We start from the raw sequence: 21,779 nt of genomic DNA, 5'->3' as shown, positions 1-21,779 counted from the left end.
CTTTTCCTTCAACATTTGCTGAGCATTTCCTCTGTACTCGGAACTGTGTTGAGTTCTAACTTTAGCCATGAACTCAGCTTTTTCAAACCACTGGTATCACTTTTAGTTGTATGGTTCCATTTCAGTGGGGATAATGTAAGCTCCGGTTTTATTTGACTATCTGTGACCTCATGCATTCCACTCGTTGGTAAAACTTATTCATTTACAGCCACCCCTGACATGTTTACCAGGGGTTAATGCCTTAGTCCCACTTCCCTTTGGTTCTTATAGTGACCGATACAGTGTTTCTTAAGAAAAAAAATTAACAGATGCCATCTGGGACTATTTCTAAGATCTGTTCACACATGGCTATGCCGGAAAGGTCTAGCACAAGTTCATCGATCATTGATGAACTGTTTTCAGTGCTAGGTTCTTGAGTATATAAATGGTTTGGATTATAGAAAAGGACCATACTATAAATTGTAAAACAGGAATGTATGCTCCATGAGAGGAGGTCTCGCGTCTATTTTGTTCACATCACTACATCCTCACTCATCCATTCAGCAGATATTTATGTTAGACCTGCTGTGTGTTGGGTACCGTTCTAGATGCTGGAGACACACAGCGATGGTTTGAGACCACATCCCTGTGAGAACTGATCCCTGGTACCCAGGGTACCCACGGTATGTCCTGGATTAGCTTCCTTCTGTGCATCAGGAATGCTTCTAGTTATGTTCCAGCCTTGCAAGAATCGAGAACACAGTCACTCTGATCATCTTTTGTGTTCTGAGGTTCAGATCAGGAACCCCAGCTGAGAAAGGTTTGGCTGGCACAATGTCTAGCACATAAAGGTCACTTAATATATACAGGGTCAAAGGCTGAATCAAATTTCTGAGGCTGTGCCAGGCCTCTGAAATGGAACTGGAAGCACATGAAGGCTGACACCTGGGCAGGTTTCCAGCTGAGATGAGTCCAGCTGAGCGGCAGCCCGATGCACCATGGTCCTGCAGGGACATCACTCTGCATCGGGTGACTGGTTTAAAGCTTGCCTCTTTGCTTCCTTGCTGTGTGACCTTGTAAGTTACTTTATCTCTCTGCACCTCAGTTTCCTTATCTGACTTGGGCAAAGACTTCATGAGATCACCTGTGTAAAAGGCTCAGCCCAGTGCCTGGCACACAGGAGGTGTTTGGTTATCTCAGAGCTCCTGTTGCTTATTCCCTCTGAGGGAGGGGAAGGATGGCTGGCTGGCTTCCCCAGGCACACCAGTTACAATTCATCAGGGCTTTCCCCAGGGGGACCCATGGCCCTTGGGCTATTTACAAGACCCAAGAGTTCAAGAACAATGTGGCAACAAAACTCTTTGTGGTTGGTTCCCAAAGAACTGAGGTTGGTTGAAAAAGGAAACCCAGATACAGACGCTGAAATCTCTCTTTTCCTACTTTATCTTCTTGCTGTTTCTTCCTTTTCTCTCTTAGTAATTGAACCACATGTGTTAAAAGTCACACTGATACCCAGAAGAATTGAGAACAGGTGTTCAAACAAAACCTATACACAAATATTCATAGCATCATTAGTCACAGAAGGTAAAAAGAGAAAAAACTCAAATGCCCACTGATACAAGAACGGGTAAAGCAAATGTGGTCTATCCACACAATGGAATATTACTGAGCCACAAAAACAGAACAAGATACTGACACTGCTCTAACATGGATGGACCTTGTAATCATGATGGTCAGTGAAAGAAACCATGCACAAAAGATCATACATTGTACAATTCCATTTATGTGAAATGTCCAGAATAGGTAAATCTATAGAACGAGCAGATTGGTAATTTCCAGGACTGAGGAGAAGGGGAAATGGAGAGCGGCTGCTTAGTGGAACAGAGGTTTCTTTCAGGACGATTAAAATGTTTGGAACTAAACAGTGACGGTAGCTGCAAGACCCTGTGAATGTGCTAAACTCCACTAACGGTAAATTTGATGATAGATGTATTTTATCCCAATAAAAAAGTACCAGTGAACACGCCAAACTTCTAACTAAAAAACAAGTCATTATAACATAGCTACAATAAGAATTGTGCTGGGTATGTTATATTATAAATATTTAATATACACTACTCACTCGATCCTTAAACCACTCCAGAAGGTAGGCAGCAAGAGCTGCATTTTACAGGGGAGCAAACTGAGCTTCTCAAAGCTCATGTGCGTGTGTGTGTGTGCGTGCGTGCGTGTGCGTGTGTATGTGTGTGTGTGTGTGCGTGCATGTGTTCAGCCGTGTCCGACTCTTTGTTACGCCTTGGACTGTAGCCTACCTGGCTCCTCTGTCCAGGGGATTTTCCTGACAAGAATACTGAAATAGGTTCCCATTTTCTTCTCCAGGGGATCTTCCCAACCTGGGAATTGAACCCGTGACTCCTACATTGCAGGTGAATTCTTTACTGCTGAGCTACCAGGCCTCCCCCAAACCTTATCCAATAACAGTGATGATGATGATAATGAGGATGACAACTCTTGAGGATACAAATCCTGTGTTCTATGTGACTGCTATAGATTGACTCTTATTTTGTCTTCCCAACAACAGCATACAGTGGGTGCTGTTATCATCACATATTTTGCAGATGAAGAAGTATAGAGGGGTTAAATTACTCGTGCAGGTTACACAGTCCTCATTTAACAGGAGAAGGAACTTGTACCTGGTCACCTGACCTCGGTCTCCAAGGGCTTCAACAAAGAGGCCTGGAGGATACAGGGCTTGGTCACAGAAACTGGAGGGAAACTGGCCAGCTACAGTGTCCGCCTTCCAGGCCCCTCTCGTGGAGGTGGGGACAGCTTAGACACCTTACGACATCAGGGGATCACATATGACATTCAGTCCCCTCCTGGCTGCAAGGGAGCTGGCATGTGGCTGGACAGCTGTGACATGTTGGCCTGCTGGGCCCCCAGGTGGGACCCCTCTGTACCTGTGCTGGCCCCCAGTTAAGGGGAGAACTGGCTAAGCCAACTTCAGGACTTACAAGAACCCACCAAGGCTCACTGTTCTTCTGAAATTGACTCTGACACTGGAATGTTTTCCATTTTCAAGCTGGAGCGATCTGAAAATTCCCTGAGCCAAAAGAAATAAGTAAAGACAAAAACCTTTCCACTGGTCCTCAATCCAGGAAAAAACCCAGAGATGCTTGTAATAATCATGGAAGTGAAAAACATGCAATAGAGGCAGTGATTCTTTCATCACTTGGGAATAAACGGCATCAGGCGCTGTATCTCAGTGGTGTTACATGTTACCACCCATTTGCTCCTAATCTCTTACTTCAGCAAGGACTTACTGAGCTCCTGCCATGTGCCAGGCAGTGCACCTGGACCTGAAGATACAACCTAATTGAAATAGATGTTGTTTCTGCACTTTGTAAAACTGTCAAACCAGTGGATTTACACTATTGGCATCCTGTCATCACATTTACAGATTGAGCACTTTCTCTGTGTCAGACAAGGCACTTCACAGTTCACAGCTTCATCCTCATGGCAGAGGCTGTGACTGTGATGTGAGGCAGGTGACCGTGATGGTTCCCATTTGACAGATGAGGAAAGGAAAGGATAGGCAACCCATCACAACCAGTAAACAGGATGGACTGGATTCAGAGTCTGCTGACTTCCCAAATGCACCCTTTAATCCTTCCATGGCCTCAGTCCCAGAAAATTTCTGCCAAATAGAGATGAGGAAGAGGATTCTTGGGTCCAACTCCAAGTTACAGTGTCTCTCTAGGAAACCCAGTGGCCTGGAGACTAAGAAAACCATTGCGGGGTGGAAAAGCACAGCAGAGTGAGAAAATAACTGTAATGAAGCAACAGGGGGACCAGCCTGATGGAAAGTAATTACCTGAGTTGTAATGTACATATCCACTAGCAGAAATGTTAGCTATTGTATTTCCCCTCCTCCAGCAGTTTGGTATAGAAGTTTTATTCCTTCTTTTTTTTTTTTTTTTTTCCCCACTGCCAAGCAATTGATTAGGAGCTAAAGCAATCTCATCATGGTACTTTCCAATAAAAAACTTTTCACAGGTAACCTGTTGCATTTAGTATAAATTAGGGCCTTCCCTAGTAGCTCAGGTGGCAAAGAATCTGCCTGCAATGTGGGAGACCTGGGTTCAATCCCTAGGTTGGCAAGATCACCTGGAGAAGGGAAAGGCTACCCACTCCAGTATTCTGGCCTGGAGAATTCCGTGTATTGTATAGTTCACGGGGTCACAAAGAGTTAGACACAACCGAGCGACTTTCACTTTCAGCCTTCTTAACATGCCTTTTATGGTCCCACAGCATCTGAGCCAGCCTACTTCTCCAACCTTATTCTGTTGCTTTATCCCCTTACCACACCCTGTCCACCTAACACTCTCTTCACTTACTGCATGAACCACGTTCCCTCATGCCTCAGGGCCTTTGCACATGCATCCCTCCCTGCCTGAAACATGCATCCTCTATTTTTTTTCACCCAGCTGGTTCCTTCTCTTCTTCTAACTCTCAGTCCAAGGACACTTCTCTGAGGGAGCTTTCCCTGATTTCCTTGAAGAGAAAAGGCTGCATGTTGGTTTCCTGTATTACATGCATATGAACTTCTGGCCTAACAATGTCATAAGGATGTAACTATTGAATGGCTTAATCTATGAGGACAGGAATGTTAACTACCTTATTGGTGGCTGTAACTGCATATCCTTGCAAATGTCTGGCATATTCTAGGTGTCCACTAAGCATGTGCTGACTAGTCAGTCAACAGATTGACTATATGAATGGCTCAATCAATTGTGAGGGACCCATATGTGTGTGTGTGTGTGTATAACTGAAATCATTTTATTGTACACCTGAAACTAATACAACATTGTAAATAAATTATACTTCAATAAAGAGTGAGGAAATAAAACTGATATTTCATTAGAAAGGATTTTGTGGTTATTGTATTGGTTGAAAATTTCTCTCCTTCCCCAAATCAACACTGCAACCTGTGGCAGTCTCATGGGACAAATTATAGACAGGGAGACCAGACACATCTAGGCAGAAAGATGATGGGTAACCAGACACACAAGATTAACCAGATTTACAGAAGGCATAACAGGAACACGTGTCCAGACACTCTGGGAAATCTTTGAGAATTAGCTGGCATTAGGGCATTAGTCAGCAGTTTGCCTGATCAGCCAAGGAAAGATAAACGAGTCTTGTGCTTTGAGGGGGAGAAGGAAGCTGGGGTTAGTACTGAAATCAGTGAGTCTCAGGGTTCAAGGTCATTAACCTTTTTGATTCAGATTGAATAAGGTGGCACAGGGTGAATTAACAGCGCCCAGGGGCACCAGGCATTTCTGATGGGCTTATGCAGAGAAGGCTGAGTGGTAAGAACATGCAATCTGCTCTGGTTGATACATACTAGGGGGCCAGATAGACCTACGGTAATGGAAGCCCCTCTGTGAACAAACTGCCATGTCTCTGGCTGGCCCCAATCTGGCAATACTAACAGATGAGATGCATTTCACATGTTGCTTCCTAGCTCAAGTTCAGGATTGGTAAAACCAGGCAGGTTGGAGAAAAACAAAGTAAAAGGAGACTGTTGTTTTATGTCAAGTTCAGCTACCCCTGGCTGTGTTGGAGTCCAGGCCAGGCTCCAGAGGAGGTTGACCAGAAGGCCTTGGGAATCTTGCCCACTCTTTATCCAGGGTGCTGAAAGCTGAAGCAAAAAGTCCATCTGAGACAATGCAGGAAAGGTTGTGCCTGGGAAGATGGGTAGGTGCATGGGCAACTAAATTTGCAAAGGCTGAGACAGGTCTGGGCAAGGCCATTATCTGAAATGTGGGAGATCCAGCAGAATGGTCTAGTGTAGGGATCTGTGAATTATAGTGCAACACATGTTTTTATAAATAAAGTTTTATTGGAACACCACCATGCTCATTTGTTTACATACTGCCTATGCCTGCCTTATTGCTATAGTGGCAGAACTGTGCTACTGTGACAGAGACCATCCGGCTCGCAAAACCTAACCTAAAATTAATAAATATTTCATTTGCTATCTGCCCCTTTATAAAAAGGCTTTGTCGACCCCTACCATTGTGCTGTTCTTTTTTTTTTTGGTCATTCACACATACCTTGTCTGCATACTACTGTAAACCATCCGGCTCACTGTGGTTCAGACTTGGGAAGCCCTGGCTTGTGGTCAAAGTCACGCAGGTCTACATCTGAGCTCCTCTCTCAGGAGATGAGCGACCTTGGAAGAGTCCTCATGTCCCTTGTCTCTCAAATGGGGAGGATGAGGTCCTACCTCACCAGATGGCTGGCGAGACTACATGAGACCATCGAAGTATTTAGCACAGCACCCTGTGCACGCTTGGGGCCGGATGAATAGAGGCAGGGACACCTGGGGGGAGTGGGCACCTCCTGGCAGATCGATTCATGACAAGCAGCCATCACTTGGTTTTGCAGTCATCCCTCTCAATGAAGCCAATCTTGGACACTGCCCTGTTGCTGAATGGCTGCACCAAATCCCGGCAAAGCAATTTGGATTAATGGGACCATTTAGCTGTAGGTGTCCAGAGAATGCATTGTTTCAAGTAACTTGTTAGAAACTTCCCCAGGGCGGCAAACTTTTAAACAAAGATTGACTCTGTAATCAAAAACTGCTTGGCCTTAAACCACATTCCCGCATCTCAAAGAGCACAATTACACTCAGGAAGGGGTGGCGATGTTTGTGCCCCTGGCTGGGCTTGCCAAGTAATGTTGACTGATGAACACAATTAAACTGCACCAAGGAGACACTTTCTCTGGAGGACACAGGAGACAGCCGGAGGCTCTTGGGGACACAATTTCCATTCCTCCTCTACAAGGGAACAGAACACTGATGTGGGATCCCACTGAGGCCCTGTCTCAGGAAGGCTGGCTGGTATCACCCAACGGACTCCTCTTTCCCATTCTTCACTTTCTAACTAAGCAGCATTATAGGCACTAGGTCAAGGCCAAAATGTGGGCTCCAGATGCTCAGTCTGGACCAGCTAGGGCTGCTTCACTTCAGATGGGCAGGAGTGAGCAGGAGGAGCAGGGGACTTTGCTCTCGGCCTTGGCTTCTACCCTGTGACAATCCCCCAAGCTGTGAACCCATCTAGATGTCAGAGCTGGCATCTGACACTTTTTGACATACCTGGAAGGCTCCTAGTGGCCACCAGTTTGGTCAGGGCAGACTACTTGAGCCTGGGGATGGGTGGGAGAGGTGAGGTTGAAGAGATCTATAGGTAGAACTTTGGAGGAAGTTTCCACCTTGAACCTTCCGGAGATTGCAGCTACAGTGGCCCAAGAGTGTTACTGCAGCCCACTGCGGTCGAGAAGGCTGATTAACACCAAGGCTCTTTTCAAAGAGCCGTGCAGCAGGAGGGGATGACGGGGCCCAGAGCTGCTCACCTACCCATGCATCCAGACACAGCTCAGCTCCAGCCAAGAGCTCTCAACTCTTCACTCTGTAGAGATCAGTTTGCTAGAGATCAGGTGTGCGTGTGCCTGGTCTCTTGTGAGCCACATTTCTATTTAGTACAAGGGTACAGAAGGGGCACACCAGGGAAGACCCCGGTGGTTCAGACAGTAAAGAATCTACCTGCAGTGCTGGAGACCTGGATTTGCTCTTTGGGCCGGGAAGATCTCCTGGAGAAGGAAATGGCAACCCACTCCAGTATTCTTGCCTGGAAAATCCCATGGACAGAGGAGCCTGATGGGCTACAGTCCATGGGGTCACAAGAGAGTCAGACATGACTGAGTGACTAATACTGTAGAGTCATAAATTATAGGAGAGAAGGAAGCAAAGAAGGAAGTGACCACAACAAAGGCCTGACCATGTTTTTGGTCCAGAACTAGTAACTGCCTAGGATTTTTTGTTATCATAATAATAATGAGATCCATTTTCTGGTCACGTGTAACAAATGCCAACTCTGCACTGGGCCCTGTGTTTTATTATCTTTTACTATAAATGATCCCAGGAGGAAAGTGCTGTGGGGAGAAGGCTCCGGCCTTGTCTTCCGTATCAGGCCCCCTTCTGCCCATCTCCTTAGGTTCACCCAAAGGGAAGAAGGATTGGCAGTATGATGACTCAGTGCTGGGGCGTGATTATTAGTGGGCTGGGTTACTGTCTGGTGAAAACCCCCAGCTGGATTCCACTACATATACATATAATTTTCTTTATTTGTGGCTGTGCTGGGTCTTTGCTGTTGAGCAGGCTTTTCTCCAGTTGTGCTGAGTGGTGGCTACTCTCTAGTTGCAGTGCGAGGTTTCTCATCACGGTGGCATCTCTTGTTGTGGAGCTTGGGCTATAGAGCACTTGAGCTTCAGTACGGCATGTGGACTCAGTCCTTGCATGTCCCAGCCTCTAGAGCACAGGTTCAGTACTCGGGGCACACAGGCTTAGTTGCTCCGTGGCATGTGGGTCTTCCTCAATCAGGGATTGAACCCATGTCTCCTGCACTGGCAGGCAGATGCTTTACCACTCAGCCACCGGGGAAGCCCTCCACTACTTTTTTCTCATGCTTCTTGCCTCAACTTCGGGCTGCACCTGACCACTTGGGGCCAGAATCAGTCATATTTTTTCTTGTCTCTTCCGTTCGTGCATCTAGGTGGATGCAGGAAGCTAAGGGCTCCATGGGAGGCCTGAGCACCTCTCTCTCCTCAATGCCATCACCACAGCTGAGCATCTTGGACCCAACGTTTAGATGGTGGGAGGGATGAACATGAGGATGCACGTGGATGCCAGGCCTGAGCCTCTGTGTCTACCCTCAGCTGGGTATCAGCCTGCAGAGCTGGACCTCAGGCGGAGCTTGGATTCTCACCTGGCTGCTAGTGACGTTATCGTCTCCCTCTTACAGGTGAGGAAATCGAGACTCAGGATGGTCAGATCCACCTGTCCTGGGATTATGCAGCTAGTACGGGATGCAGAAAGGATTCAAACCCAGGTCAGGATGACGTGGAGTGATTGCTCATGTGCCCTCATGGAGAGAGTGATGGCTCAGAACACGCCGGCATCATTTCGTTCTGCAGTGGCGCAACTGTGCACATTTGGAGGGACGGCAGCCATTCGGTCTTAACTACGCTGCTTGAGGCTAAGGTTTAAGTGAGTGAGGATTCCATTAGCACCACGGTTTGGCAGTTTGGGGGAGGGGTCTGGAGAGTCTGAGATCCAAAGGGACATGACTACAAAGGAATTTGAAAGCAAGGTGTTCCGGGTGGGGTGTTCTGAGAGAATAGCATTGAAACAAGTACACTATCAAGGGTGAAACAGATCACCAGCCCAGGTTGGATGCATGAGACAAGTGGTCGGGCCTGGTGCACTGGGAAGACCCAGAGGGATGGGATGGGGAGGGAGGCGGGAGGGGGGATCGGGATGGGGAACACATGTAAATCCATGGCTGATTCATGTCAATGTATGGCAAAAACCACTACAATATTGTAAAGTAATTAGCCTCCAACTAATAAAAATAAATGAAAAAAAAAACAAAAACAAAAACGAAAAAACAAGGTGTTCCCAGCTAAGGAAGGACAGCTGGTTTCTCCCTCCACACTCAGAGCAGACACAACTGGTAAAGCCCAATCTTCCATCAGCCAGAGGGGATAGCCCATTGGGAAACGGGACCACCCTCACTGTCATGGTCACATGGTAGGGTTTGTGCTCTTGTGATTGGCTTTTTCCCTGGGTGGGGTGGTTCCACTGTCAGCCAGCCTCTCGGTGAGGCAGTTGGGCAGAGTAGAAAGATGTTGCACTTGGGTGTCAAGCTGCACCTGCCTTCAAACATAGGTTTGGCCCCTGCCAAGCTGTGTGACTTTGGTTGGGCAAGTCACTCACACTCACTAAGCCTCAGGGCCCTTCTCGATGCCAACCCTCTGAGGATGCTTTGAGGACCAAAGCAGAAAGTCATGACCGCTCAGCAGCTGGTAAATGCTGGTGGCTCTGGAGTCAGGTACTGACGTGTACCACGCCTCTCCTGGTTATTGGGCACTTCTGCCTCCTGGCTTCTCTTGCAGATGAAGGGGAAGAGGATTTAGATGGGGGAAGAATGAGTGGGACAGCTTCAATCCAGAACTGCCAGTGGGAGCAATACAACCTGCGGGTGAAGAACTCAGGTTTCTTTTTCCTCCAATGATGAAAGAAGCATGGATGTCAATCCCAGCTCTGATCCATACTGGTTGTGAGACAAAGGGTAAATTCCTTAACTTCTCTCAGCCTCAGTTTGTACATCTGTAAAATGGGATGCAGCCATAGCATCTACCTTCTGGGGTTTCTGTGACTTTAGATAACACGTGGAAATCATTTGGCCCAGGATCCTGAACACAGTAAATACAGCCACCCCTCGGGATCTGCAGGGCATTTGTTCTAGAACCCACTGCACATGTACCAAAATCCAAGGATGTCCAAGTCTCTTACAGTCAGCCCTCCATAATTGTGGGCTCCAGATCCAGCTGACCTGGATGCGAACTATGGATACAAAGGCTGACTGGACTCACGAAATTCTAGCTAATATCATCCATGGGAGTCTGGAGAATCTTGCAGGGCTTTCCCAAGCATCTCCTTTGAGAGTCCATTGCTGACCATTTTCTGTGCTGGGCAATGACTCAGGTGGCAGCAAGTAGAAGGAAGAAAATGAAAGATGATGATGAATAATGAAGATAATAAAACCCACAGAGTTTCCATCTAGCCACCCCAAAATTGGACCTTAACCCTATCCATTGGGCCCATGCTCATCTAAATCCCTGTTGTCATCAATAAAAGGGGTAGAAACTCTCCTCCTTTATCCCATTTGACCTTATAAGACACGCTGTTTCTCTAGAAAGCCCTTGAGAATAATCTCTACCTGTACTTACGTGTGAGAGGGAGGCAGGGGAAGATAAGAGGCTCTGCAGGGCTGATCACCCACACTGTGGGCCACTTGGGCTCACATTCAAATTCCCAGGATACACTTGGATGTGTGATTAGAGCATCCCAGAGTGCACAGCATCCCTGCTCGTGGCCTCTGGTGGACAAGCCACATCAATGAAACTTTCCTGAGAAGCAAACATGCTCAATGCACTGGATAGGAAGATGCCCATGGCTGGAAACATCCCGTCTATGGACATGTAGACAGCTTCTGCCGAGAGGAAGAACTATGAGATCTGAGGAGGGAGGAATTAGGAAGAAAATAACTTACCAAACTCAATGCATGGTCAACGTGGGATGCATGAGACGATCAAAGTGGCAGAATCTGGAGATCACATCTGTCTCTGAAGTGGTAGTATCCACTCTCTTATTTTGCTCAGAGCAGTGTATAATTCTCTCGGTGGAAGCATTCTTGCCACACAATAAGGTCCACCAGGGCGGGAGTTTTCTTTTAATCATTTTGTTCACTACTCCAACTTGAGCAACAAGGATCATGCTGCTTAATATATTATTTGCTTCCATTTAAATTAAAATCAAACCACATTTACAACTCAGTTCCTCGGTTCCATAAAGCACATTTCAGGCTCTCAGCAGCCACGTGTCTGGTGTCTGCTGAGCTAGAAGTCAGCACAGTAAGTCCTACTGGACAGTGTGGGTCTAGAGCACTACCTGGAATCCAATAGGATCTCGATAAGTACGTGATGGATGAAGGAGTGAAGGAATGACTGAAGGGCTGGCCAAAGCCAGGGCACACACGACTCAAGATAAAACCATCCACCTCCTTTCCCCAGCACTCAGCACTTTTCAGTAATGAAAGAAGAGATAACAGCCAGCCAGTGAACAGACATTATGACTGAAAAGTATTTAAGCCTCAGGGCATCCCTTGAGTGAGAAAAGTCACGTCATTCTTGCCTTGAGTTCTGCCACCTTCTGCACTGATTATGTGAACTCCCTACATTCCCCCAGGGACGTCCTTCCTTATCTACTTGAGCCAACACAGCGTTCCAACCCAACTTTCTGAGGAGTTGGTGCTTCTCATCTGTGTCCCATGAAAACTCCAGCCTCGCTCTGTCCAGGGGATGCTCTGGGTTGGTCCTCGCCTCCGGAAAGCTTTTAGAGCTGTCCAGCCAAAAATACAGCTCGGGAAACCCAGGACAGCAGCAAGGGGGAAGCAAACTGTGTTTCTGGAGGCAGGAGTGAGCTCTGTCAGGCGAAAAAAATAACAGGGCTGAGGAAATGATTATTTTGCTATTAGATGCAAACAAAACTGTTAACGGCATAATTACAGGCATGTTTTTCCAGTTGCCCCCGTGACCAACAGTGACGGCAGATACAGTCTTTCCAACTTGCCTATTATCTGGGTGGAGCTTTCCCTGGATGGTGTCCACCTGGGCTTTGGGGTCTCAGGAAAGAGGGTGTGCATCTCTGAACACCCACAGAATAAAAGCGGCTGGATGTTGAGAACATGGTCAGTGGGAGAGATGGTTGAATCCAAAGATCTGGTGTTGGGCTCCCAAATATGACCTCCCATGAAGTACTGAGGCTAACACATTTTCCACCCTAACACTCACCTTGCTATTGATTATTGTAATTAAGGGATGAATATCTGTGTCTCCCCCAGATCAATGATCTGCTGCTCCCCTCTGCTGTACCTCCATGCCCTCTTTTGCACAGTGGGACTCATTTCAGGACTTGGTTTTAAACCTCACTCCTTAAAAGCACCTCATCTAGGTTGATACAGAGCCCCTGTTTGAGTTTCCTGAGCCATATAGCAAATTCCTGTTGGCTAGCTATTTTACATATGGTAATGTAAGTTTCCATATTATTCCTTCCATACATCTCACCCTCTCCTTCCCTCTCCGCATGTCCATAAGTCTATTCTCCATGTCTAGAGGGGTGGGATGGGGAGGGAGACGGGAGGGAGGTTCACATATCCTCAAGGAAGGAGATATATGTATACCTATGGCTGATTCATGTTGAGGTTTGATAGAAAACAACAAAATTCTGTAAAGCAATTATCCTTCAATTAAAAAAAAAAAGCACCTCATCTTCCTGACCATGCTCCTTAAAGTGGGACCTCCTCCTTGCCTCCCATCACGGCACCCTGACGTTATTGATCAACAAGCTCTCCATTTCTCTCATAGACTGTAGATGCCCTCAGTGAATGAGCAGATCCGTTCCGCTGCCACAGCTCCCAGTCCCCAGCACTCAGCCACTCAGGAAGTGAACTGCACATCTGTTTGAATAGATGATTCTATTTTGTAAGTGGCTCCCAGAGAGGGTGGTGGCTCTGGCCTTTCCATATGGCCCTGGAGAGGCTGTAGCTGGTTCTCAGAGTCTGGCTCAGACTATGTCCTCTCGGGGGACTCTGAAGACCCAGGTGTGAAGCAATGACGGTCTGACTTGGGCCAAGGTGGGGGAATCACAGCTGAGAATGCAGACGGGAGCGGTGTCAGGGTTAGGATGAGAACGCGCAGGCCTCCTTGGAACAGGGAGATGGAGGCCACACGCTTCCAGCTGCTGGTGAACAGGTGGTCCCACTCAGAGGACGGGGAATTAGAAGGGGGAGCTGATGTGGATTGGGAAGCAGTTCTAGAAGCATCATTTGAGGGCCATGATCCCGCGGGGAGACAATTTCCTGGGGCTAACCTCATGGGTCTACTGAGAGCTGTGTCTGCTACTCAAAACTTTCAAGGGCTCCAGGGCCCTTGTTTTGGGAGCTCACGCTCCTTAAAAAGAATAAGAAACACCTTGCACTACTATCAGAAAGAAAAGAAAAATACATGAGCAAGGATAGAGGGGAATCAGAACCCTTGCGCACTGCTGATGGGGATGTAAATTGGTACAGTCGCTATGGAAAACAGTATGGAGGTTCCTCAAAAACTAAAAACAGAATTACCATATGATCAATAATTCTGCTTCTGGGCATATAAAAGAGCTGAAAACAGGGAGGTGATGAGATATTCATACACCCATGTTCTTAGCAGCGTTATTTACCGTAGCTGTAAGGTAGAAGCCACCCAAGCGTCCATCACTGATGGATGAGTGGACAAGCAAAACGGAGTCTCTCCAGACAAGGGAGATTTATCCCCTCTCAGAAAGGAAGGGAGTTGTGATACCTGCTACGACATCAATGAACCTTGAGGACATTCTGCTAAGTGAAATAAACCAGTCACAAAAAGAAAAATACTGTCTAATTCTACCTCCAGGAGGTCCCTAAAGTAGTCAAATCCATAGAAACAGAAAATAGAATGCTGGTGGCCAGGGCCTGGGGGAGGGGAGATGGGGAGTTTCAGTTTTGAAAATGAAGAGTTCTGGAGCTTGGTGGTGTAACAATGTGAATGCGCTTGACCACTTAAAAATGGTTAAGATGGTAGGTTTTAAGTTATGCACATTTTATCACAGTTAAAGCCAAGTGAACAAAGAGGAGTCTCTAGCACTTTCTTTCACAGTCCTTAGCCGGCCCCTCCTGCCTCATGGTCAGTCCTCTTCTAAAACTCTGGCCTCAGGCCCCCGGCCGTTCTGGGTCCTTTGTGCCAGCTGTCCTCCGCAGGTCTCCTGAGAACAAGGCTGTTTTGTGCAGACGGGGGGCCTGGGCCCTACCCACGAGCAGCTGCCGGGCTCTCTGCCTAAAAGGCTAAGATGCTGCTTGGATCCAGGAAGCTCACGATGGCTTCTGAGACCCCTGCCTCTGCCTGAGGTTTGGGGAGGAGGGCTCCCCGAATGTGGTTCTACATCAGCAGCAGCAGCAATCACCTTCTTCCTCACAGGCTTCCCCCACCGGCCCCGGCCCCTCCCCACTGTTATCTCACAGCAGCCAAAATGATCTCTCCACGTTGCAAATAAGCTTGAAGTTTTGAGGTGTTAGTTGCTCAGTCGTGTCTGACTCTCTGAAAGGGAAAGGGAAGTCGCTCAGTCGTGTCCGACTCTTTGCGACCCCATGGACTGTAGTAGCTACCAGGCTCCTCCGTCCAAGGGATTTTCCAGGCAAGAATACTGGAGTGAGTTGCCATTTCCTTCTCCAGGACATCTTCCTGACCCAGGGACTGAACCCGGGTCTCCCGCATTGCAGGCAGACGCTTTACCATCTGAGCCACCAGGGAAGTCCCTGACTCTCTGAGACCCTATGAACTGTAGCCAGTCAGGCTCCTCTGTCCATGGAATTCTCCAGGCAAGGATGCTGGAGTGGGTTGCCATTCCCTTCTCCAAGGGCTTCTCATTAAAACTGCACAGTTCCTGGACTAAGGATTCAACCACCGGACACGGGATCAGAAACCCCTGCAGGAACTGGCTGGACCATCCTCCCTGGTGGTAAGGCACTCTGGCTGATTGGGTTTCAGCCACATCAGCTTTCTTTTAACTCCTCAAGCCTGTCAGGGGTCCTCTTACACCTGGGCCTTTGCTTATGCCATCCCCTTTCCTGGAAAACACTGCTAGTTAAGCCCTACCCATCTCACACACCTCAGTTCACGTGCTGCCTCCTCAGAGAGGCCACCTCAAACCCCAAGGTGCAGGTGAGCGTCACTTGCGAAATGCTCTTTCATCTGTCCTTCCTTTCAGAATATTTGCCTCACTTTGTGATCACATGTTCACTCATGTGGTCTTTCTGGTTAGTTTCCAACTTCCTCTATCAACAACGAGGGCTGTCGCACAGACAGTGCTCACTGGGTGCTAAGCACATTCCATACATTAATTCATTTCTCTCTCTAAGCAACTGTATGGGGCAGTGTTGTGGTTGTACCCATTCTACAGATGAGGTAGCTGAGGCCCAGAGACATTAAATGATATTCTCAAGTCCACGTTGACACAGCTAGTAAACAGAAGAGCTGGGATTCAAACCCAGGTGATTCAAACCACTAGGATAAGGGCAGAGACTAACCATGTTTCTCTTTCCCTTTGGACACCTGGTAGCCAGCATAGTGTCTAGCACCTAGTAGGTGGTGAGTAAGTATCTGCTGCATGAATGAGTGAAGTCAGAGAAGCTCCGTCTTCTGATCTCACCTGTGGAACCATTTTCAGCTGGCTTCACAGGTAGGCCTGAGCTTTTTTCTCCCCAAGACACCCTTAGGTTGCTTTCAGAGGGGCTTGGATGGTGAAAGAAGAAAGGAGGGAAAAAGGGAAACTCAGACCTCTGTCCCTAAGCCTTCATCTTTCCATCTTCAACCCCAAATCTGTCTCAGCCAACCAGAATCACTGGAAACTTCTCTAATGGAACCAGGCGGAGGAGTGCCAGGCTAAACGGAGAAGGTCACCAGGCTTCTGCGGACGAGGGTGCACTGATCGGCACCCCTACCCTGACCCTGGCATCGTCAGAGCTCAGGCAGTAAAGGTCCTAGTATCAATGCTGTGCAGAGGCCCATATGATGGAGTTGCATCTTCTTAAATCAGATGAGGTCCTCACCTCAGGTTGTAGGGCACAACCCAAGCTGGCCAAGAGATGGGGCTTTCAGGGAGCTCTTAAGAATCCTGGTTCGACCACCTGATGAGTGGGTAAACAAATTATGGCACAGCCACATGATGGAATAGTATACAGCCATAAAAGGATGAAGCACTGGCACAGGCTGCAACGTGGGTAAAGCACGAACATGGTATCCTAAGTGAAAGAAGCCAATCACAAAACATCACACACTGTATGACTCCATTCATATGAAACACCCAAAGTAGGCAAATCCATAGAGACAGATTAGTGATTGACAGGGGCTCACGGTGGGATGTGAATGGGGAGGGACAGGGTTTCCTCTTGGGGTGATGAACGTGCTTTGCAACTAGATAGAGGTTCTGGTTGCACAACATTGTGTGTGTGTGTGCTCAGTCGTGTCCAACTCTTTGTGACCCCATGGACTGTAGCTCACCAGGCTCCTCCGTCCATGGGATTTTCCAGGCAAGAGTACTGGAGTGGGTTGCCATTTCCTTCTCCAGGAGATCTTCCCAAACCAGGGATTGAACCTGCATCTCCTGCATTGGCAGGAGGACTCTCTGCCATTAGCACCACTTGGAAAGCCCTCAAGGTTGGGCATGTACTAAATGCCACTGGATTGAACACTTCAAAATGGTTAATTTAATGTTAAGTGAATTTTATCTCAATTAAAAAAAAAAGACCACTGGCTATATCCTTGTGGTCAAGTTCCTCGACATCTCTGTGCCTCAGTTTCTTCATCTGAAAAATGGCCTCCCCGAAGTTATGTGTGGAGTTGCTGTCAGGACCATGGACAGCGCTTAAAAAACCACATCAGGTATGTACTGAGCACTATAAGTGCGTTTGCTGTGGTTGTGATTTGCTATTAACAACAGGAATTCCTTGACCCACTCGCGAATCAGTGGCCTGACTAGAGGAATGAAAAGTAGGGGAGTGACTATGCACAGATCCACAGTCCTATGCCAGGTCCCAGGGCGACTAGACTCTGTGCCTAGATACTATCGAGGGGTTAATTTCCCTGCAAAATTCACCAGGACTTCTGAAACTAATCTCTTTCAACTTTCTTACACACCAGAAGTTATGTTTTAAGGGATGAGGATTAAGACAGCACATATGTTAAAGGCCCTGGCAGAGGGCCTGACACATAGTAGGTACACAGGAAACGTCTGCTGGGTCTGAGCATTCGTCTTACTTGATCAGTGCCATGGAGACACTGGTCTTGGGGATGTTGCAGAGAAGTCCAGACACCTGCTTCCTGTCTGTTTGAGCTGGTTTTTCTGGCTGAGGAGCTGCAGAAAAGCTCTTATGCTCCTGCCCTGGGTCCCTGGTGGTATCTCAAGAGAAAGGTTTGGGTCTACAGTTAAGGGTAGCTTAAATGTCCACACAGGGGGCCCCATAGGGTTAGACCTTGTTGCTGTGAATCCCTAAGAGGTAGAATTAGTAGATTCTAGGTTTTGCTTGATGCTTGCACACACACAACATGCATGCACACACACAAACCACAGACAGAATGTGAGCCCTGGAGCGGCCATGGACACTTCAGCCTTTGCATCAGGTTTGCTCCAGGACACAGGGCCCAGAGACAGATGGTGAGGGGTCTGTTACTACTGGCCCAAACCTCACAAACCAACTGCATAATGCTTTTGGTTTCAACCCTGTCTGTGGTCCATCTAACTGAAAAATGCTAGCGCAGTTTCCAGCCTTACTCAGTAAACAGAATATATTGAATAAAAGCATCATGTTCTTTGATGATTCCAAACCTAGCAGGGTCTCGATGGTTGAAAATATCCATTTTCATTCACACACTGGATGCATAAACAGCTCCAACCAGAGCTTACGTGGGCCAGGCGGTCACGTCAACAGTGACGTGGGAAGGCCTAGATTCTTTAAACATACTTCACTTGCATATTCCAAACACGAGGAGAACAGTCTTCCTGTTCATAGATGGGTTGGTTCTCGCCTGTTTCTCTTGAAACATTCAGTCTTTGAGTCTCACTTTGCATTTCCCACTTTTGAAAGAGATGTGAGTTCAAGAATGATTTTTCTGGTCTTTTCATGGGTGAAGGGAAAAAGGAAAGCAACTCAGTTGATGATGAAGTCCAGCCTGTGGGACCAGCACTGTTATACAACTATAATAACTATTGCCTGCTTTTGGGGAGCACTTTCTGTGTCAGGCACTGTGTTAAGGCCCTGTCCTGACAAGCAATGTTTCCTCTAATCCTCCTAACTGCCTTATGAAATAGGTACCAATACTGGGTCCCTTTTAGGTGCAGACACTGAGAGGCAGAAAGCTGAGGCAGCATGTGCCGATTCAAATGGCCCATCAGTGGTGGCAGAGTCTGCAGCCAGGCTGTCTGCATCCAGGGTCTCAAGGAGGCTACTGGTTAGTAGAGACCAATGAATCTGGCTGGCGGTTAGAGCCAGACAGCTGACCTAGACAGGCAATGTCAAATCACAGACAGCTCAGAGCAGCCAGGGTGGGTGAATGCTGCCCTTGGATATACACCCAGGTTTTCAGAGTTTCATAGAAGCTTCTGACTTGGGCACTCCCGCCCCTTCGAGAAGGCTCCTAAGTTTGCTCATCCTTCCTGGGAGGGGAGAAGTCGTGGTTTTGGAAGCTACAGATGGAGTGGCAGATGGGAAGTGAAAGTCTATCAGAGTTGCCCAGGATAAAACCATTCATCTGCAAAATTCATATGTTTTTGTGTGGGGCAACTTCACGAAAACAACAGCAAGAGGAACCAGCAGTGCCTGACGCGTGAGGCGCCTCTGGCCATGATGCTGGCAATGCGAGTGGGTGGAAGAACTGGCGGGGGCGGGGGGTGGACACGGAAATGAGGGCCGTGGGAGGCGGAGGCGGAGGAGAGACAGATCGACAGGGATGGCTAGACAACCAGAGCAACAAAGCTAAAAACATGATGACTCCCTTCTCTGAACCCCCAAATGGGTGGGGCACATGGTCTGAGAAAGGATTTCTGGACCTTTCTCGGAGATCAGGAGGCTCAGCCTTGGATCCAGCTCGAGGATTAAGAGCTGATAGGTACTGAGCTAAGTGCCCAAACTCTCTAGGTTCCATGACTACAATCTGATTTCACAAAAGTTGACTCATTGGAAAAGACCCTGATGCTGGGAGGGATTGGGGGCAGGAGGAGAAGGGGACAACAGAGGATGAGATTGCTTGATGGCATCACCGACTCGATGGACATGAGTTTGAGTAAACTCCGGGAGTTTGTGATGGACAGGGAGGCCTGGAGTGCTGCGATTCATGGGGTCGCAAAGAGTTGGACACGACTAAGTGACTGAACTGAACTGAACTGTGTTTACTTGCCAAGGGTCACCTGCAAGTGAGGTGGCAGAACTCAGAGTCGAGCCTTAAGCCCTCATATGGGAGTCTGAGCACTCATCTTCTTGGATACTGAAATGCTAGAAGTGCTGATCTCCTGGACCAGCTGACCTGGCTAAGTGACCGCTGTTACAACTGCAACTTGCAAATCAACGCGGGGCCTATAGGGGGCAGCGTTGAGACTTGATGCGATTCTTCTGGGAAAGGTCACAGGCTGGCCCACCTGCCCTTGAGAGGTCCTGGTCAAGTGTCACCTCCTGACTGAGGCTGACATGACCTCTGAGGCCTCCACGGGAGGTCTGGAGCTGGGGGAGTGGGAATCTTGACCTTTGAAGGGAGCGTCTGCCACGCCAGCAGCTGTACTTGGCATTCTGGGGTATTTCTGAACACACTCTTTTGGAATGGGGAGGGAGAAGGCTCCAGCTCACGTCGCCTTGTACTTCCCTATACTCATCTCTCCTTCTCGTTTTGTTTATTAGGTTCCAGCCATGTTTAAATTTCTCAAAGGCAAGTAGTTCATCTCTGACCCAAGTCCAGGCTGTTCTCTCTCAGGAACTGGAGCGTTCTCAGCTGGAGGCAATTTTGCTCCTCCAGAAACACAGCTCCTGGAGGCATCTGTGCTTGTCACAAGTGGTTAGGAGCAGGGACCACTACTGCATCTACTGGGTAGAGGCCAGGGGTGCTTCCAAACACCAGCAGTGAGCATGGCAGCCTCACGGCAGCAAATGATCCAGCCCCAGGTCACATTGGTGAGCTTCCCAGGTGGTAGAGGTGGTAAAGAACCCACTTGCCAATGCAGGAGACAGAGCAGATGCGGGTTCAATCCCTGGGTTGGGAAGATCCCCTGGAGGAGGGCATGGCAACCCACTGCAGTATTCCTGCCTGAAGAATCCCTGTGGACCACCACAGGGGAGCCGGTGGGCTACAGTCCATAGTGTTACAGAACTGGACACCACTGAAGTGACTCAGCACTCAGGCAATCATATTGACATTAAATTCCAAGAGAGATTTTGTCTTCCAGATATGTTTACTGACATACTTGGGGCTTCCCAGGTGGCTCAGTGGTAAAGAATCCAGCTGCCAAAGCAGGAGTTGCAGGAGACGTGAGTTCGATCCTTGAGCTGGGAAGATCCCCTGGAGGAGGAAATGGCAACCCACTCCAGTATTCTTCCCTGAAGGGTCCAATGGACAGAGGAGCCTGGCAGGCTATAGTCCATAGGGTCACAAAGAGTTGGACATGACTGACCGACTGAGCATGCACGCATGCACTGAAATATTTATAGATACTACTATATGACCTCTTAGAAATGCTTCACCAGGGCTGGTGGAAGCGGGTCAAGGTCTTTATTGGTATGGATACAAGATGAGTTGATTATAGTTGAAACTAGGTGACGCAGAGGTCATTATACTAGTCTTGTATTCTTGTGCGTGTTTGAGAATTGGCTTGATAAAACACCTTTTATAAGACTCCTTTATCTAGCTCTTCTGGAAATGCTGTACCCAGCACTATCAGAGCAAGGAAGGCCCTCTCCTTCACTCCGTCCGCTTCTCCTTTTTGGCCTTTCAATAAGCAAGATGGGAGACACAGTCAAGCAAAGAGCTGCCTTCTTGATAGGAAATATAGTTCACTTTGTTGCCTTTTTCCCTCCCTTTAAAGAGATCTCCAGGGGTTTTCTTTGCTTACACCTCTTTTAAAGAGTAGATCAATGTTTGTGCAAAGGGACAGAGTGGCATCTGAATTTCTCACCACCCCAGGACTGCTGGTTGCTCCACCACCCACACATAATTGCGGCTGAGTAGCCTACAGACCCTGGAGAGGACCTCAAGAGAAGCTAGAGATCTGCAGTTTCAGTTGAAATCTACCAGTCATAGAATGTGGGCAATCAATTCATGTGTTAAAATTGGATAGGAGCCAAACAAACCAACCCACGGGATTCCAATAGCCCAGAGACGCCTGTCTGATTCTGCCCAGGCTGTCACACCCCCCTCCCTTCTTCCACTTTGTCACTTTCAGTTTAACCTTGACCTTCCTCTGCTCCAAACACAGCGTGTGGTTCCCATCTTCCTTTGAGTAATGGCCAGATTCTAGACCCTCCATGATCTCACCTCAGTTCCAGCCACACTGAGCC

General features: G+C 47.9%; 1 protein-coding gene across 2 annotated transcripts in view; it reads right to left on the bottom strand.

Annotated features, from left to right (window-relative positions):
• XYLT1 (xylosyltransferase 1) overlaps positions 1 to 21,779 on the bottom strand; it is a 343,638-nt gene that overhangs the window by 67,159 nt on the left and 254,700 nt on the right. The gene's annotated exons all lie outside the window — the stretch shown is intronic.

The sequence above is a fragment of the Cervus elaphus genome, chromosome 10, assembly GCF_910594005.1.
Source record: "Cervus elaphus chromosome 10, mCerEla1.1, whole genome shotgun sequence".
NCBI classification, from domain to species: Eukaryota; Metazoa; Chordata; class Mammalia; order Artiodactyla; family Cervidae; genus Cervus; species Cervus elaphus.
This window is presented reverse-complemented; position numbering and strand designations above follow the sequence as displayed.